Raw genomic sequence first — 24,256 nt, 5'->3', positions numbered from 1 at the left:
AGAGCCTGTATGGAAAACAGTGTGGAGGCTCCTCAAAAAATTAAAAATAGAACTACCATATGATCCAGCAAATCCACTTCTGGAAACATATCCAAAGGTAATGAAAACACTAACTCAAAAAGATATCTGCACCCCCATGTTCATACCAGCATTATTTATAATAGCCAAGACATGGAAACAACCTGTGTCCATCAGTGGATAAAAGGATCAGGAAGTTGTGAGATACATATATATACAATGAAATATTATTCAGTCATGAAAAAATTAGGAAATCCTACCATCTGTGACATCAGTGGGCCTTGAAGGCATTATGCTAAGTGAAACCAAACCCAAACTCATAGAAAAAGAGTTAAGACTTGTGGTTACCAGAGGTGGGAGTGGTGGGAGGGGGAACTGAAAAGAAAATGGTCGAAAGGTGCACACTTCCAGCTATAAGGTAAATAATTACCAGGGGTGTAATGTGCAACATGATGACTATAGCTAACATTGCTGTAAGATGTACAGGAAAGTTAGTAACACATTACTGACCAGGGCATTTTTGCAGAAACTAACGCCTGTGGCCGCAGTACGTCTCCGGTCAAAAATGTGTCAAGAGAGTAAATACTAAGTTTTCATCACAAAGGGAGAATTATTTTCTTTATTCTTCTTTCTTTTCTTTTTATTGTATCTTTATGAGAGGACAGATGTTAGACGAACATACTGTAGTAATCATTTCACAGTATTGGTAAATCAAACCATCATGCTGTATGCCTTGAACTTACACAGTGACATATGTCAATTATTTCTCAATAAAACTGGGAAAAAAAAAAAATCCAGGTCAGCACCCAGCACTTTGCTATAGTATTTAAGCAATGCCCAAGAGCTGAGTATTAATCTCATTTTAATAGCCCTTTACAAAGTGAAACTAAAAGAAAGTCACTTTCGGGGCTTCCCTGGTGGCGCAGTGGTTGAGAGTCCGCCTGCCAATGCAGGGGACACGGGTTCGAGCCCTGGTCCGGGAAGTTCCCACATTGCCGCAGAGCAACTGAGCCCGTGCGCCACAACTGCTGAGCCTGTGCTCTGGAGCCTGTGAGCCACAACTACTGAGCCCACGTGCCGCAGCTACTGATGTGCCGCAGCTACTGAAGCCTGGGCGCCTGGAGCCCGTGCTCCACAACGGGAACGGGAGAGGCCACCGCAGTGAGAGGTCCACGCACTGCGGCGAGGAGTGGCCCCCACTCACTGCAATTGGAGACAGCCCGTGCGCAGCAACAAAGACCCAACACAGCCAAAAATAAATAACTAAATTAAACACAAACACACACACACATACACACACACAATACTGCTGGGCCATAAAAAAGAATGAAATTTTTCCATTTGCAACAGCATGGGTGGACTTAGAAGGTATTATGCTTAGTGAAATGAATCAGACATACAAAAACAAATACTGTGTGTTATCACTTATATGTGGAATCAAAAAAATAAAACTAGCAAATATAACAAAAAAGAAACAGACTCACAGATACAGCAAACAAACCAGTGGTTACCAGTGGGGAGGGACAAGATAGGGATAGAGGATTAAGAGGTACAAACTACTACATATAAAATAAATAAGCTACAAGGATATATTGTATAGCATGGGGGATATAGTCAGTATTTTATAATAACTATAAATGGAGTATAATGTTTAAAAATTGTGAATCACTATGTTATACACTTGAAACTTACATAATACTGTAAACCAAAAAAGTTCACACATTTGGGATTGTTCAACCCAATTGAACAGGTCCTGTTACAAAGTTACATTTATAGCTATCAATTATTTTTTCTTGATTTTATACAGAACATTGCAAACAGAATAAGACACAATAGAAAAGCTTTAAAAATAAATAAATAAAAAGACGTTCACTGTAAATGAATCCTCAATTCCATAAGAAAATACTAAATGAATGTTCTTTAGAAGGTCATAGGATGTGTAAGTAATAAAAAAGAAGAGAACAATTTTATAAGGGACATGGAAAATTGATTGTCAAAGCATTATTTGAAACCTTCCTTGAATTCAGCATAATATCAAACAGAACATCTTCTTCATGGTGATACTAACCTCTTTAAAAAGAGTCAAAATAAAATCCCATTAATTTGTGTCACACCAATTCAAATTAAGGATAATTCAAAACAGACAGCTAAAGTTACTTCTATACTGCCAATTCTCTTAAAAAAAAAAAAACAAAATGAAGCTTCTGCACAGCAAATGAAGCCATCAACAAAAGAAAAAAAGCAAGTTATGAAATGGGAAAAATACTTGCAAACCATATACCCAATAAGGAATTAATATCCAAAATATACAAGGAACTCATACAACTCAATAGCAAAAAAACAAATAACCCAATTTTAGAATGGGCAAACGACCCGAATAGATGTTTTTCCAAAGAAGATACACAAATGGCCAACAGGTACATGAAAAGGTGCTTGACATCATTAATCATGAGGGAAATGCAAATCAAAACCACAGTGAAATATCACCTCATATCCATTAGAATGGCTCTCATCAAAAAGACAAAAGACAGCAAATGCTAGTGCAAGTGTAGAGAAAAGGGAACCCTTAGACACGGTTCACTGGAATGAGCCATTATGTAAAACAGTAAGGAGATTACTCAAAAAATTAAAAATAGAACTACCACATGATCCAGCCATCTCAGTTCTGAATACAGATTCATAGGAAACAAAATCATTATCTCAAAGAGATATCTGTACTCCCGTGCTCGTTACAGTGTTATTCACAATAGTCAAGGTATGGAAACAATGCAAGTGTCTGTTGATGGATGAACAGTTAAAGAAAATGTGATATACACATACACAATGAAATATTATTCAGCCTTAAAAAAGAAGAAAACTCTGTCATTTGCAACCACATGAACAAACATGGAGGGCATTATGCTGAGAGAAGTAAGCCAGACAGAGAAAGACAATACTGCATAGTATCACTTATATATGGAAAAAAGAAGTCGAACTCACAGAAACAGAGAATAGAATGGTGGCTGCTAGGAAGGCGAGGGAAAAAGGGAGAGGCTGGTAAACAGGTACAAACTTTCAGCTGTAAGAGGAATAAGGTCTGAGGATCTAAGGTATAACATGACTATAGTTGATAATACTGTATGTTATAATCGGAATTTGCTAAGAAATTAAAACTTGTGTACTCATACACAGAAAAAAAGGTAAATATATGATGTGTTAATTACCTTGACAGTAGGAATCTTTTCAAATGTCTATGTATATCAAATCATCAGGTTGTATATTTTAAATATATTACAATTTTATTTGTCAATTATACCTCAATTTTTAAAACAAAGTCAATTAGTACCAACAAGAAGAAAATAAAACCAGAATTGGTTTCAAGCACCGTAACAGCAGCCACTTACATATAAATAAATATCATATTATAATTTTTTAATCCATTCATGAAAAGTTATATGAAAAGGGCAACACTTTGTTAAGTCTAAATACAGCACAGATGGGAGCAGACAGCCCTGTTCTGGAAAGACTGGATTCTGGCATTTCTCTGACCATCTGCCAGCTGTGGGAGCTTGGGGAAAATCACTTGATCTCTCTGGTCTCCGTGGTTGCTCTGTAAAAGGACACTTTAGTCTTATGGACTAAAGGACCAGAGCCCTTTCTTGAGCCCTCCAGTTTTCTCTGGTGCAAGTTTCTTGTAAATAACAAAAATGTATTTCTTTTAGATCTCTGATTGGGTTCAAATTTCTTATTAATTTAGATTGTCCTTCCCACCAATTAATTCAAATTAACAAGATTTTGTTATACTACATACACATCTTTCAGGATGCAATGTGAAACACAGGCTGACCAAAAGAATAGATTTATCTTCAGTGCTGCTCTGAGCACAAACAGACCAGCAAACCAAACACCGTTTGATGATGGTGACACCCCTTCTCCTCATCTTGTTCATTTCTGTGGCAAAATCTCTGCAGCTGGCATCTAGGGGGTCCTAACAGTCATGGAATGACATTCCTTGCTGGCTACTACTTGCCTCTTTGCTATTTCGTAACCAATTTATAGTTCATATTTGAAAAACTTCTAAGTAACTCAGCTCTTATATGAATAATTCAAGTGAAACTTTACCCTAAAAAATCTCATATACCAGAGTAAGATTTACTGTAGGCTAAAACGCAGGTTTTCTGTGTATATAATAGTATATGGTAATATTCTCACTTTCCTAACCAGGAAAATTAATGATATAATATTACTTATTTCTCGAAGAGGAGAGCCTCTATATCCCATGATTTATAGTGTAAACAAAACAAAACAAAAAAATGGGGCAGGGGGAAGCATGGGATTTGAGTCACAGAAATGTTTTTGGAGTCTAGTTGCCATTTACTAACTGAATTTATTAACTCCACGGTTTGGGGATAATCACTTAATCTCTCTGTGCTTCAGCTTCCTTACTGGTGATGTGGGCATAATTAGACCTGACTCACAATGAAATTTAGGGAATAAATGAGATAATAACTAGGACAGCGCCTAGCACATTATCGGCCACAGAGGAAGTATTGGTAAATAATATTCTCCTTTCATACAGAAACCCAGAAGCCCAAGGAATGTAAAAATATTCATCTTTACCTGTGATAGGCAGCAAACGATACTCAAGCCTTTTCATAAAGAGAGAGGCATTTTCAGAAAGTTTTTCATTAATGTAATCAGAAGAATTTAAAATCTCCACAAAGCACAGAGACAAGAAAACAACTTTTCTGACTGTTTTTGGCCCAGGGTGTTGGCATTTCTTTTCATTCCCTCTACTTGATTGTCAGTTCCTAAAGGGTGGACACAGCACCAATCTCCAAGTCCCCTACTGTGCCTTGAAGAATCCTTGCCTATAATACGTGCTATGTGAATATCTGTTGAGCTGAATTTATCTTAGAATTCTTGTGTTCATCAAGACTTAGATTGTTTTTAATAATAGGGTATTTGGATACAAAATGGTCAACTTCCACGACCCCAGACGGGTCAGTAGACCAGACACTACACAAGAAAAATATGTGACATCTGTGAATTCCAACTAAGATATTTATATGTCTTGGTCCTGTCAAAATACACTTGTGTATAAATAGAAAAAAGGCTAGTGTTTTGAAGGCATGTTGGAGGTTTCCTATTTGGTCTGTCCCTAGCTCACAGTCAGCACTCAATTCGCTGATGACAAAAAGACTGTAACTAATTTGTTACAGAATTCTGAGCTACCAACCACTTTAAAGAGTCAGGCAACTCATATCTTCCCTTGGCCTTTCAAGCACCCACTTCCATGGGGAAGAGCTTCTGCCCTCAGCCAAACAAGTACCTTTTCTTTTTCAAGTATCATCAAAACTCATATTAATGAAAATTTGATGATGTTTGAAGATCATTCACTGATTCAAGATTTGAGTGACTACTGCATGCCAGGCAATGTTCTAGATGTTGAGGATTACTGTAGTATGAACAAACCCACATACACACACACACAGACACACACACGCACAGACACCATGCGCTTTTGCAGTGTACCTTCTAGCAGGGCATGGACAAACAGTAAACAAAGAAGTTAAGTATGTAGTAAATTTGATAGTGAGAAATGCTTAGAGAAACAAAAAGAACAGAAGAGGGACCAGGAGAGCAGAGGGCAAGTGAGCTCCGGACCTCTATAAAACACTGGACCTCTATACATATATATATACATACAATACATATTATATACAATGTGTATAGAGTATTCTATTTATATAATTTATATGATATATACATGTATATACATGAATATATATAGGATACTCTAACTGTATATATATATATAATAAAATAACCCCATGGTGGTTATTATAATAGTAACTATCATTTCTATGAAAAAAAAATCTTTCCAGGAGATGGAACAACTAAGCTTAGATACAGAGGATAAGCAGAAGTCTGGATGATGATAATAACGAACACTTACTGAGCATCAGGCATTCTACCATGCAATTCCATGGCATCACATTAATCTTCACAAGACTAAGGAGTTCCTGTTCTCTTTTTAACCAATAAGGATTTTTTAAAAAACGCACAAGGAAGTCATCAGCCCAAAGTCACAAAGTTGGTGGCAGAGCTAGACGTGGCTCCAAGACCCAGGCTCTTGATACTATATTGCCCTTTGCCCCAAGCACAGTATTATTTGACTGATTTAGATAAACATCTCCAAGAAATATAAGTTTCTTATTTTCCATCCGATACAGTATATTTTTGATGCTCCACTTTTGGAGAAATCTACTAAACTGAATCTCATCACTTCACTCTAAATTACAGTAAATTACATGTACATCTTTCTGGGGTGAAAGCACACAGGATGCCACAGCTTTGACTTCTTCCTTAAGCGTCTCTTTAAAAAGAAAAAAAAAAAGCTGCTGTAATTTATGAAGACGAGGCAAACCTGAAGAGTAAGTGAATAGTGAGCTTCAGAGGAAAGAAACACAAGGCTGATTAGACTAAGGTGACTGGCAAAGATTTGGGGAGGACGATAAACCAAGTCTCTGTCCTCTGCTCCCTGGGCACCCTAAATCCTGGTCTGCCAACTCACAAGCAAAAGCTGTGGTCCTAGGTAAGAATGAGTGAAATTACGTGGACAAATTTACCCTCCAGCAGCAGAAAACAACAAAGCAAAACACTTAAATTTCATGCTATGCTCAGGTAACTTAAAGAAATTTTAATTATTTATGTCCTGCTTTATTCCAGAAACAGTAAGATAAACTAGATGTGGGAGAGAAAAATAAGGATAATACCATAAAATGGAAACAGGAGTGGAGCTAATATAAAAATACATACCAAAAAGACCTATGGATTTGCAGGGGACATGGGGAGAGGCAGGTAAAAATCTAGCTCAAAACTGGCTGGCAGGGACTTCCCTGGTGGGGCAGTGCTTAAGAATCCAACTGCCAATGCAGGGGACACGGGTTTGAGCCCTGGTCCAGGAAGATCCCATACGCTGCGGAGCAACTAAGCCCATGCGCCACAACTACTGAGCCTGTGCTCTACAGACTGAGAGCCACAACTACCGAGCCCACATGCCACAACTACTGAAGCCCACGCACCTAGAGCCCATACTCCGCAACAAGAGAAGCCCATGTACTGCAACAAAGAGTAGGCCCCACTCGCCGCAACTAGAGAAAGCCCGTGCACGGCAAAGACCCAATGCAGCCAAAAATAAATAAATTTATTAAAAAAAAAAAAAACTGGCTGGCAGTCAATCAAAGAGGAAAACCTGATCACTTATACACTTCACAGTATCCAGAAGATAAAATACCTCAGTAGTCTTCATATAAAAGGAATTGTTATTAACAAATCTCCCCTCACCCCACAAATCAATGTTTTCCAACTGTGACAGATGGCAGAAGAGGGGTGAACCCCATTCTTCACAAAATAGGAGATAGGATGAGTGAAAAGAACATGGGTTCCTCCTCTCCAGATGATCCTGGTTGTTCTGAGGATTAAGTGACCCCATATCTGTAGAGTGCTTGGTAGTATATGACCAACGGTAGAGGCTCAACAAATGGCGGCCATTATTACGAAAATGAAGATGGAGAAGATGATGATGGGGGGGCAGGGAGAATGGAGAAAACTTTGAGACTCAATTCTAGCTCACTACTCAAGTAATTCTGGTGAAGTTACCACATCCCTGAGCCTCATCTACAAAATCAGGATAATGTGATCTATTTCACAGGTTTACTGTGAGAATTAAATGAGATAGTATGTGTGCAAGTTTTTTGTAAACGAAGGTACTTTTTGCAAGCAGGGAACCACTGATAAGCACTCACTCTATGACAGCTCACAGAGCCACACAACTGACCCACAGTGAATGTGCTCTTTCCAGGATGATGAAGAGAAGCTGAGGAAAGATCACTCACCCCCTGCCCTCTCTGCTCTAGTCCCATTTGTCCTCTGTCATCGAAGCCCTTCATACATATTGCTCCCTCTGCTTTCAACTCTCTTCTTCCACTGCCACCCTTCACCTGCAAGAACTTATCATTCAGGGCTCAGCCCAGACCACCCTTCTCCCAGGAAGTCACCCTGGCCTTCCTTTCTGGGCTCCACGAATTCCAAAACCACCCTATTTGTCTCTGGTGACGACACTGCCTTATAATTTTCAGTTTTCTTGTCCAGACCCTTCCACTGGACTGTAAACTCCTTGAAGGCAGGGAATTCATTTCTCCTTTATTACTGTAGCTACAACATGCAGCCATGTGCTAGCATGTAGAAGGTACTCAGTAAATATTCATTGAATTGTGAGATAATGAAAGTGGATTCAAAACAGAAGACTGGTCACATGGGTCTTCCTTTTTTCTTAGGGTGTTGTGATGCTTAACTGACTGCCACTCTTTCTTGTACTAAAGTTATAGTATCCACATCCTCAACTGGAATTATCAAGGACTACTACGATTAAACCTATGCTCATTCAAGTTTCAAAGCCGCCTTCTAGAAAGCTTAGCAACATAAAAAAAAAATGAGTTCAGATTTGAATTTTTCATCCAAGAGCATTTAGAAGGTTCAATAAATCAGTTCAACAAACATTTATCTTGAACCGAGTCCTTTTTCTCTAAGCTTTTTACAACTTTGTACAGTTCAAAAGAAATGTAATCCCTTATATTCTCCCTTTATTTGTTCATAAATCATTAATATGCTGGTTTGAATGAGCTTTTTAAGATGAGAAAAATCACCCTCTCATTGAAGTTGTTGAAAGCAGATTTTTCTCTTAAATATGAAGGTCATTTTTTACAGAAGAGAAACCTAAATACACCAAGATGTTGTTGCCTGTGAATGTGAACTATCAAATTGGACTAAATACATTTTCCTATTATTTATCTGTATTTTCCAGGATATACCTAAGATTGCAGTGAGCCATTCCAAACCACTCAGCAAGTCGATATCAAAGCTTTCAGACAGTGGTGAAATTTTCAGCAGTGAAAAGCGAGTCGATGTTTTGGTCATCTACCGCAACAAGAGCTGTTGAACGGAAAAATAAAATCACTTGGGCTACTCAGGGCAGCTCACACCCAACATATGACCTTTCTTCACAGCCTTATAAATATTTTCTGTATCACAAGTACTGCCAGAATTGAATAGAGAGACTTTAAAAGAAGGCAGTTTATAGACAATAAGCTATTATCCTCTAGGACTTAGCAAACTGGCTGTCAGCCAACCTTGTATCTGGATACTCCTGGAAGGATAAAATATGACAGTTAATTGGTTTATGTGAGAAGAGCAAAATATCTTAAACAAAAATATAGCCCATGCCAGTCAAGTGCTGCAGGAAGAGTATTTTCTCAGAAAGTCATGTGAACAGTATCAGACAGATGGAAGCAGAGTATCTGGAATAATAGCTAATGATGTATCTCCTCTGGGTATTCTATCACCCTCTACTTACTAGCTATGAACATGTACAGCCCCTTCCACTGAATTAATCTTGCAGGTATCCCAAAACCACTGCAGTTGATGGTTAAGAGATCTAATCTACTTCTATAATAAATTCCCATACATGTGTTACCCCAAATCTATGCTAAGTTGGTCTGTCTCACATGGCCATAATCTGTAAAAGAAGCCAGTGTCAAATGATTCAACTCTAGTTTTCAGCTAAGATTTCATAAAGGTTGTGACTGTCCACTGTCACACAGCAATGGCTAGTAGCAGACCTAGGTACAGAATTCAGGTCTGCTGATTCCTGTCAAGGACTCTGTCCACTACCTCATGCTGAGACTTCTATGCCTATTTTGTATGAATCAGTAGCTAAAGGACTATTCTGAAGCTGTATTTACACATACATACATACACACACACACACACACACAGTCACACACCCCTCTAAAGAGTATCTACATTTTGATTAAGGAACAACTTATACACTTTCTTGAATCCACCCAAAAGGAGTGGAGTGAAATGTCACCTGAATGGGAGGTGTTGTAGAAGAAGTTTCTAGAAGCAAAAGAATGGATTATTACCTGAAAGCTTGGTGCTCACATTGAACAGGAGAAACAAAGGTAAAGCCAGAGGAAAACCGAAGTCATACAGACGGTGAATGGTGTGCTCGTTCAAAAGAGTGAGGCATGTCCACCACAGGTGTGAACAGTAAGGTCAGCGGAGAAGAGGATTTAGACAATGGCTGGGGTATGGTGAGTGGCTGAGGACCTACAATAACAAGTTCTGGACACATGGTGGGGTGTTCCTTTGAGGGAAGTCCCATGCATCTCACTACTACTGCAGGATTCCCTAATGCAGGCAAGCTGGTGAGAACATACTCACTGGCCCTGACATAGAGGAGCCCCCTTTGCGGTCACATCTTGTCACTGTGATTCTGTGATGAATGGCATGGTCCCTGCATCAACAAGCCCCAACTGGAAGAGCTCTTGCCTCCAGCTGGGAGCTCAGGCTTGCTGTTCTCACTTAGCCCTGTTTCCTCATCTACTGAACAGATCAACATCCAGACTCCACGGAGGCCAAGGCCAAACACCAAGTCTAAAAACCAGAGGCAGAATGGAGTGTAAAACTGCCAAGCCAAGCCTTTGGAGATGGGCTGAGATCAGACCAGAACAAAAGCCAGCTGAGAACAACTCATGAGGACACATTTGCAATGGGTGTTTAGGCTGGATGGAGGGGCAGAGGCAGGGAAGGTATGCAGTGGGAAGCAGGGAGTGATCAGTATGGTAGGCATGTGAAGAATGCAAAAAAGAAAAAAATTATTTATCGTCATTTTACTACACACTTTCCAGAGAAATGTGAACAGCCAGTAGAGCTGCCTGTTATAGTTACCTTCTGATTTGCAATCTGCAATAGGATAATGTTTTCCCAATTTGAAGAATATTCTTTTTAGTTCAGAGAAACAAGATAATATGCTTAATTTTCTGTACTTCCAATGGCCCCAGTTATTTCCAGTAAAAAAAAATCCTAAATTAACCCAGGGAGACATCCTAGGGTTTCTGTCATTGGTAGTTATTCCCTTCCAAAGGCAGTTGTTCCCCTGATGAATCACGAATTCTGTAATACCCAGGTACTTTCTTTAAGTCCTCCTTGCCTCATCTGCAAAGCTAAGGCATCGATTCCAAAGACAGCTCAGTTCTCTTCTACTCTAGCAAACTATAAATCTGGGAATATACTCGGGTTCAGCCCAAGTCTGTCTTTACATAGGTATTTTATCTATCTTAACTACAGTAACAAGCACACGTCCTAGATGGGAAAACTATGCTGGAAAAAAAAAAAAAAACACAAGGCTCTGTCAGCACAATGTATGGGTGTGGTGAAAAAAGCCAATTAGATTGTGTGCAAGTCAAATAAAAAAAGTGATCAGAAAAAAAAAAGCAGATTCTGATAAACAACTCAAGCTCACAGAACATGGTTAAGAAAGACAGCATATAAAATATTCCATAAATTCAGATCTGTTATAGCATGAGTCAGACTGGGTAGAAAAATAAAATGAGAAGGTAAAAGATGCTCTTAGAGTGACTATACTGGAAAACATTGCTAATGACTGTACAGCTATTGTTCTGACCCTATATTTTCACTAAGATGTTTTTAAATTTTTCTTAACCCCGTAATACACGGTCAAATCACATTACTTCTCATCCCTCTTACCCTAAAATAAAATTTTGCATTATTCTGGAATGTATGGTTTGCATTTCAGGAAATTTTGAGTCATCAAATGATTAGATTAGATTTGAGTAAACTAAAGGAAAAGACACGTCCCTCCTAGTTATTTCCACTCTAGACGTGTCAAAAGGATAGCTGCAAAGAACATCGAGACTTTCATAATCTGCACTATTATCTCAAAAAGTTCTCATCGCTTATTTCAGAGTTGGGAAGTGAACAGAAACTACTTCTCACCCCTATTACATGGCTGAAGAATCACAGGTTGAAAGAAGTCAAGGAACTCGTCACACAGCTGAAAACAGGAACTCAATCCTCCGGCTCTAGATTTCTCTAAGTCTAGGACTGTGCTGCCTGGCTTGACTCTTGTTTGAAGCAAAATGCTAGGCAACAAAGCTCGCACAGGCAGTGTGCTGGCAGAAACCTGCTTCTGCTGGGGGTGAATGTGTTGAACCCCAATTGCTCAGAATAGCTCAAAGCACCTTGGAAGGAGCGCTGGTTTCTAAAGACATCCCCACTCGGGGAGGCTTCTTCTTCTCCTCGGCCCATCTGTCATTATGAATCTTGGGTAACACATCAGAGATTGTGCAATATATGGAAACATATTGAACATATTATATATGTCAGAGACGTCTTCTCTCTTATTTCCGTTAAAAGCTCCCAGCTATGCCAAAACTTTCATTCCCAAATGAAGTTCATTGCAAGAAATGAGATGATGGATGAAACTGAAAGGAAGAGGCAGAGCTGCAAAAGGAGAGGGAGGACTTGCCCCCCTCAAAATAAGAGTCATACAGGCATCTCAGAAGAAAGGATGTATTTCTTTGATGATATACTGTCTTTTAAGGCTTAAAACCTATAATGTACAACTTTCTACTCATGTCACTTCCCCTAACTTCTTCTTCTAAACTAGATAACAAAGATCAGAGGACCAAGAAGTGGACAGGAGTGAGTCTATGTGGGTATGCATGTGTGTAGACAGAAAGCGTATGGGTGCTCCTGTGATGGTGAGGGTCCTGTCCATTGGGAGAAATGTAAACGGTTCTAAAATTGTTTATTTCCAAGGCTTTTTCAGACTAAAAACTAATGGCCTCAGAGTTTTATGATATACATTTTAGCTTTAGGGAAGACCTTTCTCCAAAAATGATGAAGCTTTTTATTTACTGAATTCCCACTCTGTTTCAAACACAATGGGAGGGCCTAGAGTTACAGTTGACCAAGACAGAGCCAGTCCGGCACTCATGGGGATAATACTCTATTGAGAAAGTCTTAAGATTGTGTCTTAAGGGCAGTTTGTTACAAATCTGTCAGTGAGATAGAAAGTCTGCAAGTTCTAGAGACAGAGGATGGGGTAGCTAACCCATTCAACATCTCTAGTTCTCTAGACAACCTCAATGCTTGCAACTTGGAACTCGTGCAAGGTCTGAGTATATCTGTGACACCCAAACCGCCAGAAAAGAAACACAACAAAAACTATTTGCATCAATCCTCTTCCCGTTCATCAGAAATGGGTCTTGCCACTAAGGCCTTAGTATTTACTGAGCCCTGGTTACTGTTCCGTTTTCATCTTGCTTGATCTTACTCTCTCACTGGCTAATGAAGACTATTTCTTCACATACACCCAGCACTGTGGTGAGCTCCCACACAGCAGATGTTCAACAAATATAATGTGTGATACAGAAATAGATGATACTAAAGAAACAGAAATGGTCATTTCTTATGGTGGCGATGTGACGTAGTTGTGATGTGCTCAGTGTTTTTAATTGTCCTTTATTTTGGACAGTACACTAACACTATTAAAACAGATGTGTGTGATGTGCTATTATACAAGCAATCCTTTGTTACTCTGAATTTCACCACTCCACTTATTTGATGTTTCTTGACCTTCCCCCTTCATCCTCCAATTCCATGGCTTTCTACTGGAGATTCCACAAGTGCTCATTTGAGCATGTCAGCATATGCTCGGTTCATTTAATGACCATCCAAGAATGCCTAGAACACAGAAGGGGGCTGCTATCAATATAAGGTTGACATCACCACGTATTGTAATATGGCATAGATCGAGCACCCAAAATGCTAACAAAACAAAATGATTTAAACCACCACAGGATATCTGAGTGTAGGATTTATAGTTTTCCAACCTTCCTCTGGTTCTAGAAGCTGCCTTTCTGTCACACCCTCCTGAAGTTTTCTGACTCCCAGTTGCATGAGGGTCAGAGAGACTAATCTCCCCTTTCTTTTTCTCACTAGCATTGAAGTCACGATTTCTGTGCAAATCATCAACTGACTATCGAACCAGGAACTCACTGCCCTCTCTACATTATAGAAGAGCCAGTCATCCATCCAATTCAGACTTATGTTCAAAAGGCCAATTTTTCATTATTATAACCCTGTTTCATAGCGAAGCAGAGGCTCTCCTAATTAACACTGCCAGTGAAGGCATCCAGCCTACCTCAATGTTTGCAAGGTCAATTTAAATTTATTCTTGCTCCTAAACTAATAGAGACAAACTTACGTCATTTCTTAAAAATTCTTCAGTCCTCCCATCATTCTTTATTCTGGAAATAAATAAATAAATACATGATCTTGAACCTTTCTTCATTCTGAATTTTGAAGACCTTGGCTGACCGTCCTCTAGTCTACACAGCACTCTCACAACTATTTGTTCTTCCAAAGAACTGAGACAGGTTTCCTCCTCCTAATGGCAGTAACAGTAGTCCTTTCCTACCTGTAAAGAGGGTCTGCAAAAACTAGAAAATTTCAAAACTATAATCTTTTATTTCATCTTCATTACAGACTATATGAAAAAGGCATTCTTACACCCAATTTTTTTTTTTTATACAGCAGGTTCTTATTAGTCATCAATTTTATACACATCAGTGTATACATGTCAATCCCAATCTCCCAATTCAACACACCACCACCTCCACCCCCTTGCCACTTTCCCCGCTTGGTGTGTCCATACGTTTGTTCTCTACATCTGTGTCTCAATTTCTGCCCTGCAAACTGGTTCATCTGTACCATTTTTCTAGGTTCCACATATATGCGTTAATATACGATATTTGTTTTTCTCTTTCTGACTTACTTCACTCTGTATGACAGTCTCTAGATCCATCCACGTCTCAACAAATGACCCAATTTCGTTCCTTTTTATGGCTGAGTAATATTCCACTGTTTATATGTACCACATCTTCTTTATCCATTCGTCTGTCAATGGGCATTTAGGTTGCTTCCATGACCTGGCTATTGTAAATAGTGCTGCAGTGAACATTGGGGTGCATGTGTCTTTTTGAATTATGGTTTTCTCAGGGTATATGCCCAGTAGTGGGATTGCTGGGTCATATGGTAACTCTATTTTTAGTTTTTTAAGGAACCTCCATATTGTTCTCCATAGTGGCTGTATCAATTTACATTCCCACCAACAGGGCAAGAGGGTTCCCTTTTCTCCACACCCTCTCCAGCCTTTGTTGTTTGGAGATTTTCTGACGATGCCCATTCTAACCGGCTTACACCCATGTTGTAGATTAAAAAAATTGGATTTCAAGCAAGTTCTGAGACCTGTTCAAGTTAAAACAGCTGCTGAGTGAAGAGAGAGGAATTCCACCCCAGGTCTTTCCGTTTCTCAGCCCAGGCCTTCCGCACTCCCACCATCTTCTCTCCACGTCCTCCTGGTCCACCTCAGGTGTTCGGAACATGCTTTCTCCCTAACATACATGTTCCTGAAGGAGAAAAAAAAAAAACTTTCTCCTTTCTTCTCAGTAAACTTACCACCTTCAGGATCTCCTTCCAAATTAGAAGGAAGAACACATATATAAAGCAAAGACCTAAGGCGGGAAATACTGTGTGTGTGCTTTCTTTAGAATGACGCTTCCTAGGAGATATTAACCGTTTCTCAAACGCTCTCCAGGGCTTGGCTATTTGTGGAGACTCGACACAATTTATACCCACGGAGGAAGGAAACATCAGACAGTATGGCCCTAAGAGAGAGGCTGTTAGGATGGAGGGCAGACCCCAGAGTCTCCCGTCTCTAACCACTAGGCCCCTTTCCAACAGGGCTGTAAAATTACCAGCATTCTCAGTTGTCTGATGTAAAGAAAAGCCATGAGCCAGAATCTGCAGCACTGCGCTTTGCTCCCCAGAGGCAGCCACCCTCCTCCCTCACCCTCAAGATCTCATCCTCTGGTGGGTCATAGAGCAGAAACTTTCATGGTCAAAGTGCAGAAACTCTCTGCCTGATTTCTGAGCCCAGGGATCATATCACATTCATTTCTGGGCCTTCGGTGCCTCTCTCCATGCCTAGAATACTTAAAATTGACATTAAAACTGGTTGGGAGATAATTATAATTTAACTTTGTTGATAAAAGTATTTCTACCTAAGGTGAATGAGGCCACACCCAACACCTGGTTTCAACTAGGCCTCAGACCTGGAGCCCATCACACAATAAAACCCTCTCAAACTAACACTGAAATTCAGACCATCCTAGATTAAGAGAAACATAAGGGTCTTGATAACCAAATACACTGGGTAGGCCTTGTTTGTGTCTTGATTCAAGCAAACTCTGTAAAAGCCATTTGGGGTCAACTGGGGCATTTTGAATATAGATGGGATGTATCAAAAAAAGATTATTGCTGGTGGGATAATGTAGTTATACAAGAAAATAGACTTCCTAAATTTCTAATCAAATATTTAGGGGTTCAAATGCCACGATTTATGGGATTTGCTTTAAAATACCTCAACCAAAAAAACTGTTAAAATCTAAATGATGGGTATATGAGGGGTCACTATACTATTCTCTTTACTTTTATGCCTATTTGTAATTTTTCTTAACAATTTTACATGAATGCAAATCAATCAATCATTGCAGTATGACAAGGTTCTGCTTTTACTTACAAAAGTACTGTTTTCATATATGATCCAACATTGATGTACACATATTCTCACATATTCTCTAAGAAGAGACCTGCGTTTCTGGATATTTCATACGCAAGTTCTTTGACGTGGATCATTTAGATATTCTGAACAACTAAAAGTGTTTTTAGCATGTACTAAAATAAAATATGAAACTTGTAAAATCCCACTGCAGGGATGCCTACTGCAATCTTCATTCATGTCAGTGAGCGTCACTGACGACTTCAGACCAGCTGGAAAACAAGCAAATTAACCCTTTCAAAAAAAAAAATCATCAATGTCCTGATCACATGCCAGTCACACAGAAAGCTGTTTGCCATCACTAGGCACTAGAATTTTGTGTACTGCCTTCATTTAATTTAATAAACATTTAGGATACTCACCATGAAGCAGACATTATTCTGTGCCCTTCCCAAGTCTTAACTCATTTTATTACTAAGAACAACCTTTGAGGGAGATGCTATTATTATTTTCCATATTACAGATGGAGAAGCTGAAGTACAGAAGGGCTAAATAGCACAGTTTTAAGTGGCAGCGCTGGGATCTGAATCTAGGCACTCTGGCTTCCAGAGTCAGCTCTTAACCACCATGACGTGAATCCTCACTATCACAGCAACTAAACCAAAATAGTCATTGATGTGGTACTTTTTAAATAATAGTGAAAAAAATAAATGATCCATTCTTAGTAACTTTTAATAATTTTTTAAACATCCATGAACTGTAGAGAACATAACACAAGCAGTATTTGAATCAAGTGCCCTAAGACAGGATCAGATGATCTGGGGAGAACTTGCCCAGGTGTGACCTTTCTCCAGGGCTCACCAGCCCCAGGACCACCTTCGCCTTCACTCCTGCCCCTTTCTTTCCAGGCTGCTTCCATCTCCCTTTCCTGCCCGTGAACTCCCATTTTGAAAGCCGGCCGCATCATCATTGCCTCTGAAGATATGACCCCAACTTGGATTGGAAATCTTAGTCTCTCCTTCCTCTGCCTTTCTGGAGTTCTGTTTCTCCATTATATCACATCTCACGTGGCACTGCAGGTGGTTTTTTACCCATGTCTCACAGTAGATGAGGATATCAGTAGGAAGAGAAACTGTCTTCACCTTAGTTGTCACTGACACCTAGCCCATCTCCTGGCATGAAAGAGTCCTTGGCAAAGGTTCGTTCACTGGATTCTTACAGGACCTCAGGGTCATCTGGTACCCTGCTGATAGCTCTGCTCTAACACTTTAGAACCTCAACTAGGATCTGTACCATCTTCACCATCAGGCTAAGCTCTTTGGGGGCAGGGAGAATGGCATTTCCTTTTTATATCTCACCACACCTACCAGAGTGTTTCGTTCATAGTTGATGTTCAATGATAAATAATTATCAACATTAACCATCATTCTTTTGTAAACGTGTGGAAGTGCCAATGACTAAAGTTCCAGTCAACGGAATGACAGACACACCAAATATCTGTGATACTGCTCTCCCCCAGAATGAGATATTTAGCCCAAGAATGGGGGTGCCAAGCCTTTGAGAGGTGGTTTTTGGTGCCTCTGGCTCCTTTGGTCATGGCTATCGCCCCTTAGAATTCCTTCAGTTGAGTTCAGGTAAGAAGCTACAAGTATAAAAAGTATCCTTTTTCTTCATGAGAACACAACCACATGAAAATAAGCACAGAACATTACTTTGGAGGATGATAGCACCAAAAACTAAGATTGTGTGGAAACCACTTAAAGTGCAGCTACTATAAGACTGGGTTTCCATCAAACATGGTCAAATCCTGGGCTTCCCTGGTGGCACAGTGGTTAAGAATCCGCCTGCCAATGCAGGGGACACAGGTTCGAGCCCTGGTCCGGGAAGATCCCACATGCTGCAGAGCAACTAAGCCTGCGTGCCACAACTACTGAGCCTGCGCTCTAGAGCCCGTGAGCCACAACTACTGACCCCAAGTGCCACAACTACTGAAGCCCGTGCGCCTAGAGCCCGTGCTCCACAACGAGAAGCCACCGCAATGAGAAGACCGTGCACCACAACGAAGAGTAGCTCCTGCTCGATGCAACTAGAGAAAGCCCGCGCACAGCAACGAAGACCCAACGCAGCCAAAATTAAAATTAAGATAAATAAAAAATTTATTAAAAAAAAAAAAAACATGGTTAAATCCTAATCACTATCTAAAATCAACAGTCTTGTCATTTCTTGGTTCTTAGGTAGATCTGAGCTCAAGGTACAGCAAAACATAAAGCAAAAGGGGAGGGAGGGATCATAATTCATTGATGCTGTGTTAATTCCAGAGTGAATGGTAGGTTTGAGAAAACACACATTAAATCCTTCTCTGCTGATAAACCCTAGAACCCTCTAACATCCCCTCATTCTTTATGAGAGCCTTGAAGAGAAAACTTACAGCAATTTATATCAGAACTTGACTGTGTAATAAATAATTCAGAAATGCTTTTTAATTTTAAAATGTTTGTTCAAATATTGTCTACTTATGCCTACAGAGCCGTGCTGTCCAATACAGTAGCCACGAGGCATACGAAATGTGGCTAGTCCAAACTGAGATGTGTTGTAAGTATAAAATACACATTAGCATTCACCAGTTTGGCTTAAAAGAATGTCAAATATCTCATTAACAATTTTATATTGATTACATATTAAGGTAATAAAATTTTGGATATATTGGGTTAAATAAACTATATTATTAAAATTAATTTCACCTCTTTATTTTCACTTTTTTAAGTGGTTACCATAAAATTTTAAATTATAAATGGCTCATGGTGTGGTTTGTATTCTATGTCTGTTGGATAACATTACTTTAGACAACAAGGCAGCAGAAACCCAGTAAGACATAGCTCATGCTCTGAATCAAACTGTCTTCCTCAAAACCCACGTGCAACTAGAAAAGTGTTGGAGTGGCTTTAAGTATGTGCAGTGCAATTCACCACAGCAGAAACTGTGAAACTCAGAGCCAAGTCCAAATGGAAAGAAGATGATATAGGGAAGAAGAAACATGGATAATACAAAAGAACAGAAAATTCCAAAACCATAACTTCTTGACCCTAGAAATCAGAGATATGAAGTCCATTGGAAACCCATGCTCACACAGACACCACCTTCTCTCAGCTCGACTCTCCACACTCAGCTCCCTGAGAAGACCCCCCAAGAAGACCCCCCAAGGCACCCTTCCAGTTAACTGTCCTCATGAGACACTGAACAGAACAGAGCTTGGTAATGGGAGACAGATATTCCTTCTGCTACTACAGTGAGGTAGTTATAGAAGGTCATTAATATCTGATGCAAATTTCCAGGTGCTCTCTATGGAAGGAATGGTGGTCTTTGGTCCTTTCAAATAAGTAGGTATAATTTATTTCTTGTTTCCATTAGAAGCACGAGAAGGGAGGCCCCAAGGGGAATAATACTTACGAAATAGAAAGCGATTTTCTTTTTCCTCCAACTTCCAAGACGCTGAGGAAAATTCATTGATGAGTATTTATTAGCTAATGATGAAAGAGCACTTCAAAAATGAAAATGGCTCTGAAAGGCACTGCATTATCCTGATTGCAGAAAATGGAGACTCAAGAGAAAGGGCGCTCTATAAAATGTTCTCTGCAATTGGCTCCGTCTCTCATGAGCCTCTCAGATTCCTTTGTCCCTCCCACAATAATAACTTGTCTTCATGGCCATAGCCAAGAACACATTCTTTGTTTGGTTACATAAGTTTCTAAAAATAGCAATTTATCATGGAAATGCTAAATGACCCATGAAGATAGTGTTTTGATGGGCTATTAAGTTATGGCAGTGTCTTGTTTTCTGTTACATATTATAATTAAAGAGAAAAATCAATTTTGATGCTTTTCAAACCTTAAAAGTATATCAGTTTCATGCTTTGGGCATTTTTATCTTAAAAAAAACATGAAGAAAGGTTTCCCGTGGTCAAAGAAGTTTTACCACAGACGTGGAGATGAATTTTCTCCTCATTATTGAGGTCTAATGAAAAAGAAGAGGCTAATTCAAAGTGTAATTTATTTTCTTCTATCTGTCTAGCTAGGTTTGATAAATGAATTCAAAGTAAAAGAACTGGAGAAATTAGCTGGCAGAATATTTAAAGGAAACCTAATAATGCATTTCTTATTTCTTAAATCTAGAAATTTAAAGCTGAAAGAATCCCAGGAAATGATTTTGTTGATGTCTCCCTAAGACCAGAGAGGCTAAGATGCCTGCAAAGTTACACAGCAGGGCTGCTTAGCCTCTGTCCCAGATCACATATTAATTATCGCTCTCCTTGACACCAGGTGAAGGAATGAGTCAGGGAATGAAGGAAAGAAGTGACTCAAACAGAACTTGAGTCCTCGTGGAGGGACAGAAAACCAAGGAGTTCAGATAGGACTACAAAAGGCAGGGAAAAAAATGTAGGGAAGAAGTAAGAGAGACTGTCTTCACAAACTCACAAACTCTTTATATAGACCAAGACTATATAAAGAGTCAGGAAGGCTTTCTACACAGTCAACTTATTTAGGTGGTTTTCTTCTCCCATAGCATTTTTAAAAACTGCACGTAACATAAAATTAACCATTTTAAAGTGAACAATTCAGTGATATTTAGTACATTCACAATGATGTGCAACTATCACCTCTATCTAGTTCTAAAACATTGTTATCCCAAAAGAAAACCCCATACCCATTACGTTACCCCCCCCCCACCATTTTCTCCCTCCCCTAAGCTCATGGCAACCACAAATCTGTTCTGTTTCTGTTTCTGCAGATTTACCTATTTTGGATATTTCATATATATGGGACCATACAGTAAGTAAGCTTCTGAGACTGACTTCTTCCACTTAGCATAATATTTTCAAGGTTTATCCACACTGTAGCACGTATCACTATCACGTTTCTTTTTATGGTTGAATAATATTCCATTGTATGTGCATACCACAATTTTGTCAATTCCTTATGTGTACCTAAAGCATTCATGGTAATTTCTGATCTCCCTAACATCAATGAACACAATCTTAAGAGTCCTCGCTCAAGGACTTCCCTGGTGGCGCAGTGGTTAAGAATCCGCCTGCCAATGCAGGGGACACGGGTTCGAGCCCTGGTCCAGGAAGATCCCACATGCCGTGGAGCAACTAAGCCCATGCACCACAACTACTGAGCCTGTGCTCTACAGCCCAAGAGCCACAACTACTGAGCCCTCGTGCCTAGAGTCCATGCTCCGCAACAAGAGAAGCTACCACAATGAGAAGCCTGCACACCTCAACGAAGAGTAGCTCTCGCTCATCACAACTAGAGAAAGCCCAGGCACAGCAACGAAGACCCAGCACAGCCGTAAATAAATAAGTAAATTTATATTAAAAAAAAAAAAAGTCCTCACTCAGAGGCCAGTCACCACCTGTTCAACAAAATGGAAAACTGTTTGAATATTGCGCTAAGTCAGTATAACAACTCTCTTCATATAAGCTGTTATTGCCTATGATGCATTTCTAACAACCACCACCCTGAGAATTGAGTACTATTATCAACATCTTTGGTTTGTTTTTTTTTTAATTGGGGTATAGTTGCTTTACCATGTTGTGTTAGTTTCTGCTGTACAGCAAAGTGAATCAGCTATATGTATACATATATCCCCTTTTTTGGATTTCCTTCCCATTTAGGTCACCACAGAGCATTGAGTAGAGTTCCCTGTGCTATATAGCAGGCTCTCATTAGTTACCTATTTTATACATATTAGTGTATATATGTCAATCCCAATCTCCCAATTCATCCCACCACCCTCCCTTCCCCCTTTGGTGTTCATACATTTGTTCTCTACGTCTGTGTCTCTATTTCTGCCTTGCAAACATGTTAATCTGTACCATTTTTCTTTATTTCGTAGGTGAGGAAACTGAGAAGTAAAGAGCTTAAGTAGCTGTCCAGTGTCACAGCTGGCAAACGGCAAAGCCAGGGTAGGACCCCTTCCCTTTCCATCCCCCCCAGCATCACTGTTCATCCAGCTGTACCCACTAACCCAGTCACTACTCACTACATTGAGTATAAAGTATTTATACAAATTAAATTTGGAAGAAAGGATCTCAACTTCAGGACAAGAAAGGCCTCAAGTCACAACCAGGTTTAGCTCTAAATATATGTTTGTAAGTCAGTCCTTGTAATTCACATTTTCCCAAATAAAAAATTGTATAAATGGTTTTTAGATTCTCATATTAGCCCACCAACAAGCTAATCCATCACGTGGTAGAACTCCATTATTATTGCATTATCAGACTTAAAATTCATATGTCCTATTATTTTTATTGGAAAACCCATTCCAAGTTGAGAATGGAGATGTCTGAAACTCAGCACACCCTCCCCGCACTGGTTCTTCTCTCTGCACCCTGCCCAGCCCAGCCCAGCCCAGCCCACCGTGCTCTAGTAAGTGTGCAAATTCCAGGAGCAGTGAGATGGACTCCTAGTGATGAGGAGGCTTAAAGAGGTTCCCAGGTGAACCTCCAAAGAGGAACAGGGGCAGATATGAGGGTTGAATAAACTCCCAAAGCAAAGTGGCAGGATAGTTAGAAAGTGTGGGGAGAGGTGGAGCAGAGAATGGAGAAGGTGTGCATTTGATGTTTAGTGGTGAGCTGTAGGCTGATGCCAAATCATAGCCCCAAATAAGTTCTAATGTTAAATAATGACATTCTGGATGCCATGATGCCATTACGATCACATGGATAATGGAGATAATACTGACTGCACATACATTTTAAGAACTCAAAATAATAGAGGATAAATTCTTTCCTGTGCCATGCTTTCGAGTTTATAAAACACTCTACCACCCATTGTTGCTTGAGGTCCTTATAACGACCCTGTGAGTTAGGATAGATGTTAATATACCCATTTTACTGATGCAGAAATTGATCATGACAGTTAAACCCTGTAGCCACACAGCACACAATTTAATTTGTGGAAACAGGACTCAAAAAAATCAGGCTTTTTAAATCTACAAGTCCTGAGTTCTCTATGCAACACCATGCCACTTCAGGTTGACCTCAAGGAAGGTAGCAGTATCCTAGATCTGTCTGCAAAAAGCAAAGGAGTGGAGAAATAAAAATTGCTCCAGGCAGGAGAAGCAGCAAAACACATCACACACTGTGAATGCGGAAGCAAATATGACTTTTTTCTGAGCATTTCTTATTTTGTACCTTACTCATCCCTTCCCCAAATCCTAAGTCCTGAGGTGAAGGTTACCTCAGAGATGATGGGAATGTAGTTTGCTGACTACAAAGAAAGCATACAAGTTTCTTTTCAAAGTCCAGATCTTTTCAAACCAAAATAATTTCAGTTACTCCAGGGATATTCACAGTTATGTTTCATTTCTACACACTGGACATTTTTATTTATCTACAAGAAGATCCCTTCTTCTTTTATGACAAGCACTTACTGAGGATAGAAATCCTTTCCATAGTACTATCATGCTATGTTTATAAAAATGGAATAGCTCAAGTCGGGGGCTTCTTTAGGAAGGCTCTTGAGGCTCTGTCAGCCTCTGAGGTGGCACGGAGTTGGTTTATTTGGCCACCATCTCCAAGATGAAGTGGGTTCCTCTTCCCCAGAGTTAGATGGTTCCAGGAAGACCAGGGCCAAACTGTGAAAGACCCACCATCCCACCATCCCCGCCATCTTGCTCTCCTACTAACTCCCAGAAGCCCCTTTGTACATCACGCTGGGAAAAAGGGAGAGGGTCTCAGAGTGCCTGTGATTTATAGGCATG

General features: G+C 39.7%; 1 long non-coding RNA gene across 3 annotated transcripts in view; it reads right to left on the bottom strand.

Annotated features, from left to right (window-relative positions):
- LOC133099507 (uncharacterized) overlaps positions 1-20,019 on the bottom strand; it is a 187,096-nt gene extending 167,077 nt beyond the window's left edge. For all 3 annotated transcript variants that reach the window (XR_009702347.1, XR_009702346.1, XR_009702345.1), the window contains exon 1: positions 19,940-20,019. This is a non-coding gene — a long non-coding RNA (uncharacterized LOC133099507). The remainder of the gene's footprint in view (positions 1-19,939) is intronic.
- Between the last annotated feature and the right edge of the window lie 4,237 nt (positions 20,020-24,256).

Source organism: Eubalaena glacialis, chromosome 10, assembly GCF_028564815.1.
Source record: "Eubalaena glacialis isolate mEubGla1 chromosome 10, mEubGla1.1.hap2.+ XY, whole genome shotgun sequence".
Classification (NCBI taxonomy): domain Eukaryota; kingdom Metazoa; phylum Chordata; class Mammalia; order Artiodactyla; family Balaenidae; genus Eubalaena; species Eubalaena glacialis.
Note: the sequence above shows the minus strand (reverse complement) of the source record. Positions and strands in the feature narration are given on the sequence as shown.